Here is a 20,848-nt window from a genome sequence, read left to right on the forward strand (position 1 = left end):
TGGGCAGGGTAAGATCTGCCCTGCCCAGGCCACTGTGGGGAGCCCCAGACCCTCCACCTGCCCTGGGTGGGGTGCCAGGGTGCCCAAGGACAGCCATCGGCCCATGTCCCCACCCCTGCAGGGTGCACCATCCAGGGCAGGCAGAGGGTCCAGGGCTCCCCACAGCAGTCTGGGCTCCCTAGGTGGCTCTTACTACTGCCTGGTTCCAGCTTCTGGCCTGGATGGGGCCTTGGATGGGGCCTCAGGTGGGGGGGGGGGGGTTGAAGAGAAGGAAGAGGGGTAGGACCCTAACATTGAGGCAGGTGCTGCCTCTGAGCCTCAGGCAGGCGCAGAGAGGTGCCTCAGGGAATCCAGGACAAAGGCTGTCCCAGAGTCATTCAGAGCGGGACTTGAAATATACATTTTGGGACTGTCCTGCCCAATTCGGGATGGGTTGCCACCCTAATTAGAGGTGGCGGTAAAATTAACAGAGGAGTCTGTGGAGGCCGACTTTCCAGGGAAAGAACTCTGTACCCCTGTGACCACGAGCGGGGCGGAAGATGGCTGAAGAACTTCATGCAGCGAAGACCCAGGAAGTTGATGCAAGGGCAAAGCCGTGCAATAGTCTGCTGCCAGTGCGGGGGCGAAGGACACAGAGAGAGAGACTGCCCTTCCATGGGCTGTGGGTGGGCAGGCGTAAAAGGGGCACTTGGTATAAGAACAATTCTATCAAACTAGGCCACAAGGGGTGTTGTGGATGCAGCAGCAGCATGTTCCTGAGCACCCTGATTAGGCAGCAGTGGTGCCAGGAGGGACGGTAGTAATGATGTATTGTATGCATGGGGAAAGCGCTTACCCGTGGCAGTCATGCCCTTGGAAGTAGAAGGGAAGTTCAGATGGCAGTGAGTAGGGAAGTAAAGTCATTGCCTGACTCGGTAACGTCAGGAGCAGACTAGACCCCGTTCCCCTTATGTAAAAACAAGAGAAAGTTGGGGGAAAAGGATCCCAGCAGGTGGGTCTGCATGAAAAGTGTAGGCCTCCAGACAGTCCTCCAGGTCCAGTGTGTGATAACCCTGGCCAGAGGGTAACAAGCTCAGAAAGAGGTGACCCCTGGAGGACTTGTGGAGTGGGAGGAGGAAAATGTGAGAAGGGGGCAGTGGAGCAGGGAGTGACAGGGCAGGGACACCTAGCGGAGAAGGAGGACAGAGGCTCTGCCAACTCCCAGAAGGAACAAGCCTCGGGCAAGGTGCAGGTGAAGAACCCAGCCCAAGAGGGGAGAGGGACCCTGACAAGGAAGCCTTGATGGGTGAATCAACCCCAATAGTCCTAAACCAGGGGCAAGGTAAGTCAGGGGAAGAGCGGGATCCCAAGGTTGTGTGGTTTTAGAGGGATAATTAGATATGAGCCCAGAGCCAAGTAAGTTAAGGTCAGTGGGATGTGATTGGGGAGATGGCCTGTGGGCCGAGGCAGAGCTGAGGGAAAACCTCCACCCTCTAAGCATACTTTTTGTAGATGGAAGGCAGGAGACCCTCCCTGGTGGTCCATGGAAGGCCACCCCCAAGGACACAGGACCTGCCAGTGACTCCCAACCCCATAAAAAAGGTAGGGCAAGAAAAGGCTTCCAGTGAAATATGGGGGGGAGGTGTGTGACAGGGCCTGTCAGCAGCACCCCGATCACTGCCAATGCTGGTGCCAGAAGAAGGCTGCAGGCCCAGGTGGAGGCAGTTATATATGTTCTGTTAAAGGACTGTGAGCACTAGGGTAGCAATCAGTGGGCTAACAAGGTAACAGGAAGCCAGGGGCAGCCCAGAAGGAAGCTCTCAAGGTGATCCTTGGATGAAGAGTGAGGGCTGCAAGGAAGCTGTCCCTTGCTGTAAGCCTGCATTACACGGTGTGATTAAGGAAAGATAAACAGCCCGGTGTGTGTTTGTGAATGTGAAATCACCTGGGCTGGCCAGGCAGTGCTGTTTCCAGAGGGCAACCAAGTTGTCCTGTGACAAGGGAACCTGCCATTAATGTGGGAAAACACAACAATGAATTAACCATATAAGTAAGTAAATCCCCATCCCCACCCCCACAGTGTGTTGGGCAGTGTCCTTGCCTCAGCTTCCCCGACCTCTGGCTAGTGTGACTGTCCAGTGGACAGATGTCCTTTTGGCACCTCCCTCCCCCCACCCCTATCCGGGGCACCCCACTCCTCATTTGGTCATTAGTTAATGAAGTACCCTAGCCCAGGAAAGCACTTGGGCAAGCCCCTGTCCAGCCCCTAGGGCAAGTGCTGCCTGGCTTCTGTGAGGCTGTGGTGGCTTCTGCAGTGTGTCTCCCTGCCCACTGCCTCTAGCCACGAGACCATCTCGGCAGCACTGTCTCCCCCACGCCATTCCCTCTATGCCTGTCTAGTTCAGTCCTAGGGCACCACCTCCCAACGTCGCCACAGTCACGTCAGCTCTGGGGTGCTGAGCAAAGGGATCCCCCCCCCCACTGGAGTTTGCTCAGCTCTATTGGACCTCTCAGCATCTTCCATGCAACCAGACCTGGCTTCTGAGGACCCACCACCCAGTGCAGCCAGAGAGACGTCAGCTCTGTCATTATGCCGGGGAAGGGGTTCGATGGCAAGTGGGACCCTGGAACAGAGGCCATGCCTCCAGCCCTTCCGTTCTCCCTACACATAGGACCCACCTCCTGCCCCCTCTGTGGTATGTCTAACGCTGCTGCCCAGGCATCCAGTACTGAGGTTTGGTTATGGTCCTTCCTCACTGAGGGCAGACCTGCTGCCCTTCTGTCAAACACAAGGACCCCCAAAATGTAACTGAATACTAACCAAAATTGTACGCAGTGTTGTTGTAGCCGTGTTAGCCCCACAGTACTCGAGAGACCAGCTGGGCGAAGGAATGTCTTTTACTGGTCTTTGTCACGCACAGAAGTCTGTGCAATAAAACATATTGCCTCCTGCACCTTGTCTCTCTGTTGCCCCAAATGCCTCCACTGGGAGAATGGGTAACAAGCGTGCAAAATTTCCTGTCCCTTCCTTGGGTTCACCAGTAGATGGCAGCAGAGATCTCCTTCCCCTATGATCTTCAGACCACAGAGCTACTTACTACACACATGCTTAGGAACCTGGACTTTCAGCTTTAGGCACCTAAATCCCTTTGAAATTCTGGCCCTAAGGACTTGGTTCGACCAGGCCCCAAAGGCAGGGAAATGGGCTCAATGTTATGAATGTGCTGGTGATTCATAGTATGTGTTCCTGTAAGTAGGCAACACCGGGAATGGATAAACCCCAGAAGTCAAAACAAAATGAATGATAGTATCAATAAGACTGTACTAAATGGAGGAGGCACCCAAAGGGAAGGAGAGAGACTGGGATCAGACAGCTGCTGTCGTGTTTTTCCAACCTGAGGACACAGATCTCTTCACAAAGTGGAGCAAATGAATCAAGGCAAAAGGAAAGGAGTGATGGCAAGCCAGAGGCTCTGCTCATGGGTTTTCATAGGATTAGGTGCTTACAAGCAGTCCTATCAAGCAAAGGCTACAGATATGCCAGGAAAGAAGATTGGGAAGTTGTGGGAAGCCTGAGAAACGGGAATCTTAAGGCTCAGCAATGTTCAATAGTTGCTGGGAGCTCTGGCTAGAAGCTTTTGCCAGAGGCATGCGGAACTGTGGCTTAGATCAGGGTTTCTTAACCTGTGGGTTGGGACCCAAAATTGGGTCACCACTGCCAGAATGTTTCAAAGGGCCATGTGGCAGCTCCTGTCTCATGGGGCTGGCTGGGCTTGCCTCTCTGCTCCAGCCACTGCAACCTCTGGGGTCCCCGCACCACTCTGGTTTGGCCCAGCTGTCATGACAACAGGAGCCTGGGTAGGCCACGTTTGAGTGAGTAGCCCTGCAACCCCATGAGGCAGGTCACAACTCCACTCTCAAAATTTGGTCCAGTCAGAGGGGCAGGGCCAAACCTGAGCAGCACTGCAATCCCGGAGCTGAGAGCCAAGCCCAGCCAGCCCCACAGCACAGCAGCTGCAGGAACCGCCACTGTAGGGGTGAGTGCTGGGCAGAACCCAGTGCCCTGTGGGGCAGGTTCCGACCAAAACCACCACAGGGCCTCCACCCCCAGACTATTTACTGGGTTGCGACAGGCCATAAACATTTACAAATGGGTCCTGAGTCCAAAAAGGTTGATCTTAGATGATATACAGAGCCCTTATGTGAAACCTGCTGCAGAAAACCAACCCTTGTTTTCCCCATGAACGCTGGAAAAGTTGTCATAGTCAATGAAGCTGTGTACTACGGTGATGGGCGGCAGGATAAAACTGATAGAAAGAGAGCTAGATGACCAGGCTTGCAGAGCAAAGCTCTTGATATATCTAAATGTTATGCCTCGGGGGGAAAAATCAGATTAAGAACAGCTTCCAGGAGGGACTGAACAATTGCAGCCTCTCTGGGCATAGCGAAAGCACTGAACAAAGAATGAGGCCCAACTGGCGCCTTTCAGACTCAGTCAAGAAACAAAAACAACAGAGCGCCACGCCTGCAACAAGGATTTTCAGGAAAATAAAATTGTGATATGAACAGGGAAACTGGAGAAGAGTAAAACACCCTCAGCACACAGCTTTACATAATGCGTCTCTGTAGCAATCACAAGGGCATGGCTTGGCTGTCATGCCAGATTAGAACAGTGCCCAGTGCAGGGACGGGTTTCCATGCCACTGTGCCAGTGCGCATGTGACTCAGGGACCCCATTGCAGTACAATTACAATGTCTCCTACACCATTCACTACCTAAATGCCGTTGTGGCACAGATTTCTCTTGAGAGTCTGGGGGAGGGGCCACCAGCTGTGGCCCCCTGAATATAGGGCTGGTTCTATGCTGACCCCAGCCTGGGGCTGAGCTAGTCTGCCTGGCTCTGTGGAGGCACTTTTCTCTCTGCTTCTCTCCAGCTAGTAACCCTTTTGCTTCTGCTCTGCCTGTCAAGGGCTGTGGGGCTCCTCTGCCCATCCATTGGGCAGTGTTTGCTGCGGGGATGATCTGGACCAATGGCAAGGAGGCAGGCAGGCCTCTGGAACCAGCCCACCCAGGTGAATGGAGTTTTACCATTCCCTTTTCCCCACATTAGGCCAGAAGCCACCATTTTCCAGAGGGCTCCCATTGCTGGGTGTTTCCTGCAGGAGCCCTCCCAGGGCAAAGGGCATCAGGACAGCGTGCCTGGCTGAGGACCCCATGGAGGGAAGCAGCCTAGCAAAGCTCCAAGTTGAGGGGAGTCACAGGGCAAGGGCCTCTGGGAGAAATTCCCCCTTCACAGAATCCCAGGCTCCATTCAGTGCTGAACTCCTGCATAGGCCAAAGGTCCTGTGCTCCAATAAAGACAAGTGCAAAGTACTACAGTTAGGAAGGACAAATCAAATGCCCAGCTACAAAATGGGAAATAACTGACTATGGGGTGGTACTGCTGAACAGGGTTGGGGTTATGGGGGTTATAGTAGACCACAAATAGAGTATGAGTCAACGGTGTGTTGCAGTTGTGAAAAGGGATAATATCATTCTGGGGCGTATTAATAGCAGTGTGGTATGTAACACGTGGGAGGGAATTGTTCTGTTCTACTCAGCACTGGTGAGGCCTCAGCTGGAGTCCTGTGTCCTGTTCTGGGTGTGTTGAGCCAAGGGGTGGGGCGCGGATACACTTAATGAAGCCACACCAGGTGCATAAGTATAACTGGTTTTATTGCTAAAGTATAATAAGCTTTTTAGCCTTTACGCATTATTAAATACATGCTTTTTAGCAAGCAAGCAAGAATTAATGCTCATGCTCCTTTTGCTACGGACAGTCCCGGACCCTCCAGCATTTCCTTGAGGGCTCATAGCAGGCGCTGGTCCAGCATGGGGAATTCCTGGGCACACACAAGGCCAGGGTTCGCAGGTGAGACTGTTCGTCTAAAGCAATTTGCACAGCCGTTTTTTACTTTATTTTTTTTAAGAGGGGGCGTGTACATTTACAATCAGGCTCTGGCAAGAAACACTACTGTTTTTTATTTCCACACTTAACCCTTTTAGGCCCTTTTTTTGTTTTGTTTAGTTGAGTGGCTGCAAGCCAGCCTGGCCGGTCAGAGCCCATTCACTACTAGCGCCCCCAAAACCATTCTGTAACAGGCCAAGGTAACTTGCAGTCAGCCCCAAGAGGGTGCTGCAAGGGAGATTTAGGTTAGATGTCAGGAAAAGCTTTTAAGTCGAAGAATATCTAAGCCCTGGAACAGGCTTCCCAGCGAGTTTGTGGAATCCCCATCATTGGAAGTTTTTAAGACCTGGTAGGACAGCCACCTGTCAGGGCTGATCTAGGTTTACTTGGTCCTGCCTCAGTGCAGGGGGCTGGACTGGATGACCTCTTGAGTTCCCTTTCAGCCCGACATCGCTATCATTCTAGGAGTCTCTGGATTGGGCCCTTCTCCACCCTCTCTGAAAAGAAAATGGCCCTGAGCCAAGATGACTACTGTAAGAGGGCGCTGGCTGGCTAGCTCTGTCTGCATTATACATAGAAAACAGCAACCATCTCCTCGATACACAATCCCCCCTCCATTCAGCTCCCTTTATAAGCTTCCCATCATCCTCTGCGTTAAATCTGAGCTCTTCACCTTGGCATTCAAGGCCCTACTCACCTGAATCTCCCTCTGTCTCTTTGCTGTCAACCTTTCTGCCGCCTGCCCTCTGCCCAGACCCATCACTAGCTGCCCTCTCATGTTTTTCTCCCACATTCATCTCCATACTCATCCCAAGATGCCCCTGATTGCTGTGACTCCCTCCGCCGGTCCTTGTCCCTCTCCTCGTGCGGGATCCTCCCCCAAACCACCTCTCTTGGCAGACCCATGACTTCTTGTCTTACCTTCAGTGGACATGGAGAACAATTGAGCCCCATCCTCTTTACAACAGCCCTGAACATATTAGAAGACCATTATCTGCTTCCCCCTCAGTCTTCTTTTCTCAAAACTAAACATGTCCAAGTTTTTTTTAACCTTTCCTCATAGATCAGGCTGTCTAATGTTTTATCATTTTTGTTGCTCTCCTCTGGACTCTCTCCAGTTTGTCCACATCTTTCCTAAAGTGCAGCACCCAGAACAGGACACAGGACTCCACCCCTCCCCACGGAAACAAATCAACTCTCATAAACCCCATGGAACTATGAGAAGTGCAAGTCCCCCTTTGCCACCCACTTGCACTTCACTCTCCCTGGCTCTGCCTATTTGAAATGCAAGCTCCAGAGATGATCCGTGCCCGCTGATAGGGGGCACAGCCCTGGAACAGCTTGAGTCATGCATTCACCCCCAGCAGCCACTCTGTCCCAGAAAGCAGTGCTCCCTACCTCCCAGAAAGCAGCAGCCCTTCTCTGCAGCTCCCAGCTGTTCCTCCTGCCTCTCTCTGCACAGCTTGCTGCTCGCCGCCTTGGCTGCCCTGCAGGAATGGGGGCCAGGCGCACCATGTGACTGAGCAGTGGTGGGGGGCATGTGACCCTGAATGCCCCTCCCCTGGCCTGATTATCTCCCTGCACAGTGCCCAGCCCCCTGTGGGGGCTACATAAATAATTAACAATTCCGAATTCATAGAATCGTAGGACTGGAAGGGACCTCGAGAGGACATCTAGTCCAGTCCCCTACTCTCATGGCAGGACTAAGTATTATCTAGACCATCCCTGAGAGGTGTTTGTCCAACCTGCTCTTAAAAATCTCCAGTGATGGAGATTCCACAACCTCTCTAGGCAATTTACTTGAGTGCTTAACCACCCTGACAGCTAGGAAGTTTTTCCTAATGACCAGCCTAAACCACCCTTGCTGCAATTTAAGCCCATTGCTTTTTGTCCTGTCTTTAGAGGCTAAGAACAATTTTTCTCCCTCCTCCTTGGAACAACCTTTTATGGACTTGAAAACTGTTATCATGTCTCCTCTCAGTCTTCTCTATTCCAGACTAAACAAACCCAGTTTTTTCAGTCTTCCCTCATAGGTCATGTTTTCTAGACCTTTAATCATTTTTGTTGCTCTTCTCTGGACTTTCTCCAATTTGTCCACATCTTTCCTGAAATGTGGCGCCCAGAACTGGACACAACACTCCAGTTGAGGCCTAATCAGCACGGAGTAGAGCTAAAGAATTACTTCTTGTGTCTTGTTTACAACACTCCTGCTAATACATCCCAGAATGATGTTTGCTTTTTTCGCAACAGAGTTACACTGTTGACTCATATTTAGCTTGTGGTCCACTCTGACCCCCAGATCCCTTTCCGCAGTACTCCTCCCTCATGCTCAACTAGTGATTAAACCAAACTCATCACTGGTTCCCTTGAAAGTCTGAGTGTCTGAAGGGAATGAGTCAAAGGCAAGGCCAACTGAATGGGTGTCACTGGGCGGATGGGAATGGTCCATGCTTTGTCCTGGCTAGCTGTGGATACAAAGCTACCTGGTGCAATTGCTTTTGGGTGAGATAGGGCCCAGATGGAGTGTGTGTAGGGGAGCTGCAGGTGGTGGGCGGGGGGGGGGGGGGAGTTCAGCACACCAGGGAGGAGGCAGCTTAACTAGTTAGTGGATTAAAGCAAAGAAAAAAATCTTCTCCTCCGGTTAAAAGGAAAAGATAAAACCAAGTCCAGCCCAGTCACAAATGAAAACCCCAGTGGTAACTAGGGAGAGAAAAGTCCATTATGACCATCTTGTCTGACCTGCTGCATTACACAGGCCACAGAACCTCACTCAACAATTCTTGTATGAATCCCGTAACTTCTGATTGAGCTAAAAAGGTATCCAGTCTTGGCTTAAAGACCACAAGTGATGGAGACTCCATCATGTCCCTAGGTAAGTTTTTTCCAATAGCTAATTTACTCTCACATTTGCACCCCATTTCTAGTCTGAATTTGTCTAACTTCAAATTCCAACCACTGGATCTTGATCTGTCTTTTCTGTTAAATTAAAGAGCCATCTAGTATCAGACATCTCTTCCCTATGTAAGTACTTGCAGACAGTGATCAAATCACCTCTTCACCTTAACAGTATAAACAGAGCTTCTGTAGTCTCTCCATGTTCTCCAGACCTTCCATCAGTCTTGTAGCTCTTTTCTGAACCCTTTCCAACTTTTCAACATCCTTTTCGAAGTGTGGACACCAGGGCCATTCTGTTCTAATAATGTTCTCATTAATATTGTGTGCACTACCTCGCACCTCCCACTCACTATTCACCCTCTTAGCTACAGCATCGCACTGGGAGCTCATCGTCATTTGTTTATCTGCCATGACCTCTGAAGCCTTTTCAGTATCCCTGCTTTCCAGACTACGCTCCTATATTTTGTAAGTGTGGCCTACGTTCTTTGTTCCTTGACAGCCTCTGGCTATATCAAAACACACGTACTGCAAATGAACTCACTTTACAAAGTGATCCAAGTCACTCTGTATTACTGATCAGTCCCCATCATTATTTACCACTCCAGCAATTTTCGTGTCTTCTGCAAATTTAACCTGAGGGGAATTGCTGGGAAATAAATTATGCATTTTGAGCTAAGACTCCGATACCGTGTCTCAGGAAATCTTAAAAATACAAATTGGTTTGAATCGAAGAGTGAAATGGACTGAAAACTGGCTGGAGGGTTGTGTTACAGGAGTGCTCTATGCCTGTATATAGGCAAATGGTTAATAGGTGAGGTCATGGGGCTTAAGCATAGCTCCTGGGTTTTGCAGAACCTATAAAACTCATTGGCTCTGCTTCCTGGACAGCTCCTCATGGAGCTCTTAACTCAGTATCAAAAGTGAACGAGTTTTTACTGCTTTAACTCATTGTTGTGGCTCACCAGAGGCACCGGGTTACTTCAGAAATCTCTGTGAATGGCCTTACCTCGCCTGTTGTGAGGCAGATGCACGGGCTGCCTGAGCAGCACCTGGGCAAACTGTGAAATGGCTCAGACTGGACAAAGAAAGCAGGGCAATCAGAGTGGACACTGAAGGCAGCAAGGAGTTAGCGCTGCTTCCAAATCTGTCAGCACCTACAGCTAGCAGGTGAAACACGGCAAGCTGTAATAAACTGCTTGGAAATACTTGGTGGCTAAAAGGCGTGTCATCTGCGAGAGCATGTTTTCAGTACAGCTGATCAGAATGAAACTAACACTCACAGCCCACTGTTCTAAACGGCAAGGTACTGAGTTGTGGGGAGGTGTAATATCTGTTAGGTAGAGTGAGCAGCATTGGTTACATTCATGGGAGGTACTAAATTGGGTAATGTTGGAAATGCTTTTCAGGGCAGAGGCAGTCTGCCCCGGAACATAATGATCAGGCCTTTGGTTAAGGAAAAAAAAGGGGAAATTGAACCAAGGCCAGTGCAAACAACTCTGTAGAATGACCCAACTCATTGGCAAGGAATAGTGGTAGGGTGACCAGATGTCCCGATTTTATAGGGACAGTCTCGGTCGTTGGGTCTTTTTCTCACATAGGCACCTATTACCCCCCACCTCCTGTCCCAATTTTTGACACTTGCTATCTGGTCAGCCTAAATAGGAGGGAGATGCTTAGAAAGCAGGATGCCAGAAGAGCCTGTGGGGGAACGGGGACTAATGGTCAGTATATTAGATGTGAGATAGCAACCCACCATGGCAGCAGAACAAGCCACTATGAGTCGGAGCTGCAAAATGGCAACAAAATGAGCCTTCTGGGGTGTTTGATAGGAGAGATTTAAATAGTGAAATATAAATGGTTTGCTTGGACCTGATCTATACCTAGATTGTCCCGCTATAGCTTGGTCGGCTAGAGATGCTATTTTTTTATTGATACAGTTCTACCAGTACAGGCCCTGGTGTGGACACAGTTCTCCTGGAATAGAGGTGCCTGATTCTGGGAGAGCTCCTTCCCCTTCCTTGAGAGGTATCTGCTATCCTGGTATAACCCCCTTTATACTGACATAACTGCATCCACACTAGGGAAGTTGTGCTGCTGGGACTACACTGGTGTGGTGAGAGCAGGACAACCTGTAAGTGTAAACAAGGCCTTAGCCAGTGCCTGAGGAGGGACGAGGAATGGTCCTTAAGTATCTGCGGGGGGAATGCCAAAGGAGGAGAGGAATTTGCTGAGAGGCTGATGGGGGATGCAGTGTAAATCAGGGTCACAGGATGAAATTAGGAAAAGGTAAATGTCAGGAAAATCTTCTCAGTGGGGAGCTCTGACTGACAGGACCCGTCTCCCAACAGGAGGGGGAAGAGTCCCATTCCTAAGGGGAATAATCTAGGGTTGGCAGGGGAGGGGCCAGGAGGGCTAGCTCTGCCTCCCCATCCCTAACACGGTGATAGCCCGTAGGCTGCCAGCTACCAGAGATGAAGAGCGCAGAACTCAGTGACTGCATTGGGCTCAGAGTATCCTCGTTATCTAGCTGATACCAGGTCACCAGGGTGTAAGGGCTTGTGGAGATAGGAAAGTGCCCCCAGTTATCCTGGTAGAGTTAGACGGCTATGGCCATGCTGGCATAACCCCTGTGAGGACACTCATTCTGGTGGAAGTTGGATTTTTTCTCTTGAGCTTAAACCCTTACCTACATATGACCTAAGCTAACCCATGGAAAGGTCTCTCAGATCAGAATAGCTGTGGGTTATCCTGGTATAACTAGATAGGTGTAAATTCACACCTTAGCTAACACTGGCATCAGTTTTCTGTGTAGTGAAGCCTTGAGTGCTGGGAAGCATTGAGCAAAGAAATCACTGTGCCCTGAAGGCCTAATCAGTGACTTTCAGGTGTTAAAACAACTGAGGTCAAAGCCTTTAGTAAAGAAACTTCTGCAGAAACGAAAGGGGAAGTTTAACCAATAACAACCCCACCAAGGGCTCTTCCCTGCCACCAATTGGTGGGGCAATGCCCAGTGGAATAAGGAGTCTCAACTTAAATTACTCACGCATGGCAGACAAAGGGGCCACAGTGGATTGAAAAGGCATTCACATGGCAGCCAGCAGATCCGTGTACATGCCTCTCTGCTGGCAAAGTTCTAGCCGGGCTGAGTGTGGTTGGGAGGGAGACAGCCCCAGAGTTCTCCCTATTCCCCTTCCCTTGACACCACACCATGGCACGGAGGGAAGGCTGGCTTGTGTTCCAACAAGCCTGAGAGCTGTAAGATGGGAAGGAGGTCTGATTTCTCCAGCCAGTCACGTCCCATGAAGTGTTAGTGAGCAGAAGGCAGGTGATGCAGCCAAAGGCGAGTGATACACACTTGGATCACATGCTGTAAAACTAATCGCGTGGACCGCATGACCTTCTGGTGGTGATTTATTTACATGTATGAGCATATAAACAGAGGGCACGATCCTGCCCCTTTGGATTCCAGGGGAGTTTGCTCTTGCCGTCAGTGGGAGAAGGATCACACCTGGAGAGAGTGGCTATGCAGGCTTGAGTGGCCCGTCCAGGGAATTAAAAATGCCAACAATGACAAAAACAGAAGCAGCAGATCAACGGCCTTTCCCTGGTCTGTAATAGCCTGTCCAGAACCAGCCTCCCCTCCTACCCACAGTACAATTTGTGCAAAATTTTAGGCACCCAGTAAAACACCATACACATGTACCCACACTTGCATACACAGATGCATGTACATATACACACATACGCGAACATGCACATACCATGCGTGCAAATACACAGACACACATACAGTAGCAAGGCAAAAGAGCTAGTTTATTAGAAATACCCACTTTCACACCTTATGGGGGGCTGAAGGCTCTAAGGGCCAGATCAGGGCCTGCCCTCACCTGCACAGGCTGGCTGCCCCCATCCCAGAGAGAAGGGGAGGGAAGCAGCCTCTACAGGCTGCAGTCGCCCCTGCACAGATGGGTGGGGAGTGGTGGGGTGGTGAGGAAGAGGCAGAGTCAGTGCTGCCCTGCACAACATGCCAGCCAGGGGGCATACACTGCGTCAGCTATTGGGTGCTGCAGGGTACATCCCTCCAGAGCAGGGAGGCCAGTGGTGTCTCTGAGCCAAGACCTGCTTGTGTTCAACAAGGTGCGGTCCAATCTGCAGGGCATGTAACAAACCGCAATTGCCCCCCAAGAGTGCTGAGGTCAGAAAATATAAGTCTCTAAAATGTCAATAAACTTCTCCGCTTCCCCCGCACCCCCCGGGTCCTTGTTTCACCCAGAGCGGGGGCCATTTGCTCCACAGGTGGCTCATTCCAATCTATGTGCTTGGGGACGGGGGAGAGTGCTGGCCCTGGGCAGAGGTGAATTCTCCCCTGGATCCTGCTCCTTGTGCTACTGGGACTGGGGGAAAGAGGACAAGCACAGTCAGAGGAAGGCTTTCTCCTGCTTTATTTACACTGCCCCCACCCAAGGCGTTACTGAGCTCAGAGATTGCGCTGTTTCCCTAAGGGAGAGTGGAGTGTAATCACCATAGTCACATGGGGCAGATAGCAGCCATGTAATTCTCTTATCTCCTCTGGGCATTGGGCAGGAGCTGACCTGGGCAAGAAGCAGACCTGGGCAAAGCTTCGCAGCCTCTAGTGCAAAGTCAGGCTCATTGTTACACAAGAACGGGGGCACCATTTAGGGAGGGGGCATCCCCCTCCCTAGGATTGGTGGCTCAGGCTTCTGTCTGAACTTAGAGACAGCATGGCAACACACTTTGTCTCTGTCTCTTCCCCCGCCACACACACATGCACATTCCCTGTCACACACTCACCCCTCATCCTCTGCAGACACACACTTCAGTTGCAAAGTGGCTGGCAATCTAGTAGGATGCCCATGGAACAATGGGATTGAGAAACCTGCCTCACATGACGCTGCCCCATGAGGCAATGCAACCCCTCGCCAAAGCACCCTCCAGCCAGTTGCACAGTGAGATAGCTACCCACAGTACACTGCTCTCTGGGTCAATGCAAGAGCTGCTGGTGTGGATGTGCTTGTCCAACACAAGGAACATAGTGTGGACATGCAACAGTGGTTTAATTAAAGCAGCATAACTTTTGTTGACAAAACTCTGTAGTGTAAACAAGGCCTTAATGAGGTTCCCAAATGCCCCCTCTGGTGGCTGAGAGCCTGTGTGCCCAATTAGAAACACCCCCTGCAACCAGCAGCAGCGCTAGCAGCTCAGGGACCAGAGGGGCACTCAAAGCACTTCATGTGGGTAAATAGCTCCTTGTCACCTAGCTGATAGGATGAGAGCCAGGAGAGAGCAGTTTCTGGTGAGCTTTGGCTGAGAGAAGAAGTCTCCCCCATAAAGCTGATCAGTTTTATTTTCAGTGTAATTGTCAGTGCTTCCCTTAGACATTTCAGTTGCTCCTTGCAGCCCAGTGGGCTAGTTTGCCTTTGTTATATTCACTGCTACTGTAGCCCAGTGGGCTAGCTTGCCTTTATTAGATTTACCGCTTTGCATTATATTCTGCTTTGCATTATATTCAGCAGTAATGCGAGAAACAGGTGTCAAAGTTTGACTCAGACTCACAATTTATCAGACCACTCTGTTTTATTAGCAAAGCTGCTCTGCTAATACATTTAGAAGTGAGCCCCCCGAGTGGGGCTTGTGTCTCTTAATTTATACAGTTTTTTGGAGAACAAGTTACAGAGAAGTTACAGTCAAAAGAAGAAAAAGATTTTTAGTCACCACCCTTCGAGATCCCTGAGACCAGTCACGTATCTTCAATTACCTGCCACCCTTAACAATCTCCTTTAACAGCTTCCAGTTAACTTAACTAATTGCCCTTCACACCTTCCATTCTGATGCCTGCTTCTTAGACGTGCTGGCTCTATCTTAATTGCTTCTCCATTCAAAAGCTAACTGTCCCTACCTGTGCTCCCTCAGATACTTTGTAACATGTTTTGGCATGCCCTCTCATATACAATGTATCCAGCATGTCCCCTTATACAACCTTATACTTATACAATGTTATACTTCCACAATGGATTGCGAGAAACAGGCCTGTATCCTGTAAAACATTAGCTTCAGCAAGTTGGCATAAGGCTTGAGGCCTATGAACTTTGAACAGATAAGTTCTGCACAGTTAAACGGCTCAACAGAACACTCCAAGTATTTGGGGAGCTGAAAACAGAGTTTAAGGGGAAGTTCTGACCACGGATACATGAGTCAACCACAGAAGTGTCCTGGCAATGAACTGACGTACATAATTGATACATGATATACATCTAAGGCTGGCCTGTTTTCTTACCTATGTGTCTTTTCTTATCAGTTTCTTATGGGTTTGATTATTTGTTTCATTATAATAGGTTTACAGATTTATATTAGAGTACATTTGGGCTGTAACACAGCTCCTGTTTGTTGAGCTAAGGCAAGGTTAGCACACATATGTTTGGGACCTTTCTCCTAGATAAAAAACAAGGAGTCCGGTGGCACCTTGAAGACAAACACTTTTATTTGGGCATAAGCTTTCGTGGGGTAAAAAACCCACTTCTTCAGATGCATCAAGATAGATGGTGGTGAGCTAAAGCATAAAGTCCGTGTATGGCTGTGACCTTTAACATAGAAGATGCGTTAAAGCAGGTTGGCATAGGGGCTTTCCTAAGTTCATACCTGTCATAAATATAAAGGGAAGGGTAAACCCCTTTAAAATCCCTCCTGGCCAGAGGAAAAATCCTCTCACCTGTAAAGGGTTAAGAAACTAAAGGTAACCTCCCTGGCACCTGACCAAAATGACCAATGAGGAGACAAGATACTTTCAAAAGCTGGGAGGAGGGAGAAAAACAAAGGGTCTGTGTGATTCTTTTGCCGGAGACAGAACAGGAATGGAGTCTTAGAACTCAGTGAGTAATCTAGCTAGGTATGTGTTAGATTATGATTTCTTTAAATGGCTGAGAAAATAGCTGTGCTGAATAGAATGAATATTCCTGTCTGTGTGTCTTTTTTGTAACTTAAGGTTTTGCCTAGAGGGATTCTCTATGTTTTGAATCTAATTATCCTGTAAGGTATTCACCATCCTGATTTTACAGAGGTGATTCTTTTCTTTTTACTTCTATTAAAAGTCTTCTTGTAGGAAACTGAATGCTTTTTCATTGTTCTAAGATCCAAGGGTTTGGGTCTGTGGTCACCTATGCAAATTGGTGAGGATTTTTACCAAACCTTCCCCAGGAAGTGGGGTGCAAGGTTTGGGAGGATTTTGGGGGGAAAGATGTGTCCAAACTCCGTTTTTTCAGGAATCCAGATAAAGTTTGGTGGTGGCAGTGGAAATCCAAGGGCAAAGGGTAAAATTAATTTGTACCTTGGGGAAGTTTTAACCTAAGCTGGTAAAAGTAAGCTTAGGAGGTTTTCATGCAGGTCCCCACATCTGTACCCTAGAGTTCAGAGTGGGGAAGGAACCTTGACAATACCCTTTTAAACTTAACAGGTACACCACAACTTGGAAAGAACCGAAATAACCAGTGAGGACAGAAATAACAAATGTGATACCTAACCACAAAAGAGCCATGGAAACGAATGGACATATATGATAATAAGTTGAGATCATTGATATACTAACCTATAGGAAAAAAACACTCCAACATTAGTAAGGTGAGGAAAGACAAATATGGAAAAGGGGAAAAATCTCCTACTGAATATGCATCAAACATAGTGGCATCAGTGTAACGTATTATAAAAGTGGCATCCCAGCCTAGGGATGAGAGATGTAGTCCTTGGGAGGAGCCAGAATGATGGCCGTTGGTGATGATGGGGAAAGTGATGGTGTTGAGGAAGATGATGGCTAACATTTCATGTTGTCCTACAAGGGATGGTGTGAGTATATGGATGTGCAGATGTACATTCTGTAGTATCTCTATCTACCTTACTGAGTTGGGTTGTTTGTGACTGTGCTAAATGTATTAATAAACTATATTCATAAACAAAAGAGTTCCTATAGTGTGAATGTTGCAACTGTGCACATTGGGGTTCCCAACTATATAATAATTTGAATAATACTGGGCCTGGTCTTGGGGCAAGAACCTGGCAACCCTCAAAGTGATAACTGGGGATTCTTAAGTAATCAATATAATTAATACATAATCTAAAGATCAGGCAACATCCTGATGGAAATCAGAGGGAGTTTTATTGTATATACCTCTGCTTCTCGATCAGGAAATAAAAATGTTTCCTTTCTTGAATTAGTCTATGGGCCCCTGGGACTTTTTTTTTTTAATAATTCCTGGAGTGCTCTTAATCCTACCAGGTTATTACAGCCTTAGAACAGGTCTCTTTACTAACTTCCTTAATATATGATGTCATAAAGAGAAAGGGAAGGGTAACCACCTTTCTGTATACAGAACTATAAAATCCCTCCTGGCCAGAGGCAAAACCCTTTCACCTGTAAAGGGTTAAGAAGCTAAGATAACCTTGCTGGCACCTGACCAAAATGACCAATGAGGAGACAAGATACTTTCAAAGCTGGACCGGGGCGGGAACAAAGGGTCTGTCTATCTGTGTGATGCTTTTGCCGGGAACAGAACAGGAATGGAGTATTAGAACTTGTTAGTAAGTAATCTAGCTAGAAATGTGTTAGATTTCCTTTTGTTTAAATGGCTGGTAAATAAGCTGTGCTGAATGGAATGTATATTCCTGTTTTTGTGTCTTTTTGTAACTTAAGGTTTTGCCTAGAGGGATTGTCTATGTTTTGAATCTGATTACCCTGTAAGGTATTTACCATCCTGATTTTACAGAGGTGATTCTTTTATTTTTTCTTTAATTAAAATTCTTCTTTTAAGATCCTGATTGCTTTTTCATTGTTCTTAAGATCCAAGGGTTTGGGTCTATGTTCACCTATGCAAATTGGTGAGGATTTTTATCAAGCCTTCCCCAGGAAAGGGGGTGTAGGGCTTGGGGGGATATTTTGGGGGGAAGACGTCTCCAAGTGGGCTCTTTCCCTGTTCTTTGTTTAACTCGCTTGGTGGTGGCAGCATAGGGTTCAAGAACAAGGCAAAGTTTGTACCTTGAGGAAGTTTTTAACCTAAGCTGGTAAGAATAAGCTTAGGGGGTCTTTCATGCAGGTCCCCACATTTGTACCCTAGAGTTCAGAGAGGGGAAAGAACCTTGACATATGAGTATGCTCTTGAAAATGACATTGTTTTAGAGGGCAAATTTTCTTAACATTTAAAACACATAGTGTCATATTACATTTTCATTAAGGTACAGTTAAGAATCATCCAGTTGGGTCACAGTAGATACACACTCAGGATTTCTATATTACATTCTAAAACTGAACAGTTTCCAGAGGCTAAAATAGGTTTTTAGATCAGTTATTTGTAAATGCAAGTTTAATTTTTACACTTGTTTTGGTGTTTTGAATCTTTACACCTTGAGTAGCTTGAACTGGCACGTGTTTTCATTTGTGCTGGAGAAATATCAAATGCATTATACAAATAGATTACAATGTTTAAGACTTTATTTCTATTTACTGAGTTGCTTAGTAAGAAAAGAAAACACATTGCAATTGGAAAAAGTAGTAACATTTTTATCTTCTGTAAATACACCTTCAGGTGTCTTAGAGCTGATAGGAAAACCATATTGGCCAATCTATTGTAATATTTTCTTTCCAGTCATCACTTTAAAAGCTTTTTCTCATTCCTTTTTTTTAGGCTGGTGTCACCATGCCTCAGTGGGTCACAACTGAGAATACCAAATTCAGGACAAGCTGCTGGGGAAAAGGGCAGACTCACCCTGGTTATTCTTCCATGAGATATACCAAACCAGCAACAAAAGTAAATGTCTGTCTTACCACACGGGCTAACGAGAAGTCATAAATGCAGCCTCCTTGGGCAGTCCAGTCCTGGATTCAACACCCAGACACTAAACTTAATGATGAGTGGTTATTTAAAACCAGTTTCATCAACCAAAGGGTCCTCCTGATCCCAAAGGAGCAGCCACATATCCAGGTCAATATATAACTCGGATCTTACCCAATAATCACGTGGTTGCCAATCCTTTAGTATCTATTATCTAAAGGTTTATTTATAGGAAGGAAGGAAGAAAGGTGAGAGTTAAAATTGGTTAAAGGAATCAAATACATACAGTAATACCAAAGATCTTGGATCAGGCTTGTAGCAGCGATGGCATAAACTGCTGGCTTGTTAAGTCTCTGGGTGCTTCCAAATAATTGGAAGGTCCTCAGTCCCTTGGTTAGAATGCTCCCATTCAGCTAAGTCCATAGTCCAGAGATCAGAGCAGGAAAGAGGCAACATGGAGATGCTTCTAGGGCCTTTTATAGCTTCTGCCATGTGGAGGGAAACTCATTGTCCCAAACAAAGCCCTCAGTACAGTTTGTGGAAAAATACAGGCACACAAGATGGAGCTCAGTACCACATGATCTAGTCACATGCCCTTGCATGCTTTGATGAGTCATGGCAGGGGCCATTACCAATATTCTAGCTAGAACGTCCACATGAAAGTTCATTAAGTGTGGACAGGCTTCTTCCATGGCCCACTATGTTTGTTGATGGGCCATCACTTGAATACTCCATTCAGAATGCACGGGCTAGACTGGATTTAAACTGCCTTATGGGTGTTTCTACAGGAGCAAAAACATTTGAAATACAGGTACATAGTCAATATTTATAACTTCAGATACAAAAATGATGCATTCATACAAATAGGATAATCCTATGCAGCAAATCATAACTTTTCCATTGACATCTTACATGACATATTTTGTATAAGATTTGTTGCAGTTATACAACAGTGGTAGCAACAATGATCTGCGTGGTCATATTTTAATCATACAACATCACAGCTAGTGCCAAAATGAATTTATTCTCTAATTTGTTTGTTATTCCATGTTTTAGAAGAATATTTGAGGGGAAACTCAACTACTTTAGACTTCAAAGCTTTTTAATGAGAAATGAGATCTAAAAATTGAGTGTGTATATTTGCTGCTTATAATTTTCCAAAAGGTAATATAAATTAAAATAAAAATGTATGTGAGTGTTTGAGGGTGATTGGTGTGACGTTGTAAGGACAATGATATTAAGCAAATGTTATGCATGAATTTTATTTACTGGTTAAAGTTATTAGTTCTTGTATTAAGGCTCCAAAACTGATATAGGAAAGTAAATGAAAAGTAATGCACATTGGAAAACAAAATCCCAGCTATACATATAAAATGATGGGGTCTAACTTAGCTGTTGCTACTCAAGAAAGATCTTGGAGTCATTGTGGATAGTTCTCTGAAAAAATCTGCTCTATGTGCAGTGGCAGTCAGAAAAGCTAAAATGTTAGGAACCATTAGGAAAGAGATACTTTCTGTCTTGTTATCTATCATATTGCCTCTATATAAATCCTAGTACGCCCACATCTTGAATACTGTGTGCAGATCTGGTTGCCCCATCTCAGAAAAGATATATTGGAATTGGAAATGGTACAGAAAAGGGCAACAGAAATGACTAGGAGTATGGAATGGCTTCTGTATGATGAGAGATGAAAAAGACTGGGCCTGTTCAGCTTGGAAAAGAGACAACCAAGAGGGGATACGATAGAGATCTATAAAATCATGAGTGGTGCGGAGAAAGTGAATAGGGACGTGTTATTTACTCCTTCTCATAACAGAAGAACCAGGGATGAACCAATGAAATTAATAGGCAGCAGATTTAAAACAAACAAAAGGAAGGTATTTTTTCACACAACGCAGAGTCAACCTGTGGAACTCATTGCCAGGGGATGTTGTGAAGGCCCAAATTATAAGAGGCTTAAAAAAAGAACTAGATCAGTTCATGGAGGATAGGTCCATAAATGGCTATTGGCCAGGATGGGCAGAGATGCTCTGAGTGTGGCAGTGTCCCTAGCCTCTGTTTGCCAGAAGCTGGGAATGGGCGACAGGGGATGGATCACTTGATGATTACCTGTTCTGTTTGTTCTCTGTGAAGCACCTGACATGGCTACCATCAAAACACAGGATATTGGGCTAGATGGACCATTGGTCTGACC

General features: G+C 47.1%; 1 protein-coding gene across 1 annotated transcript in view; it reads left to right on the plus strand.

Annotated features, from left to right (window-relative positions):
* RBPMS2 (RNA binding protein, mRNA processing factor 2) overlaps positions 1-18,526 on the plus strand; it is a 95,353-nt gene extending 76,827 nt beyond the window's left edge. The window contains exon 8 of the mRNA XM_074965952.1: positions 18,508-18,526. The gene's annotated coding sequence lies outside the window, so the exon portion shown is untranslated. The remainder of the gene's footprint in view (positions 1-18,507) is intronic.
* Positions 18,527-20,848: the final 2,322 nt, after the last annotated feature.

This window comes from Natator depressus, chromosome 10 (genome assembly GCF_965152275.1).
Source record: "Natator depressus isolate rNatDep1 chromosome 10, rNatDep2.hap1, whole genome shotgun sequence".
Classification (NCBI taxonomy): domain Eukaryota; kingdom Metazoa; phylum Chordata; order Testudines; family Cheloniidae; genus Natator; species Natator depressus.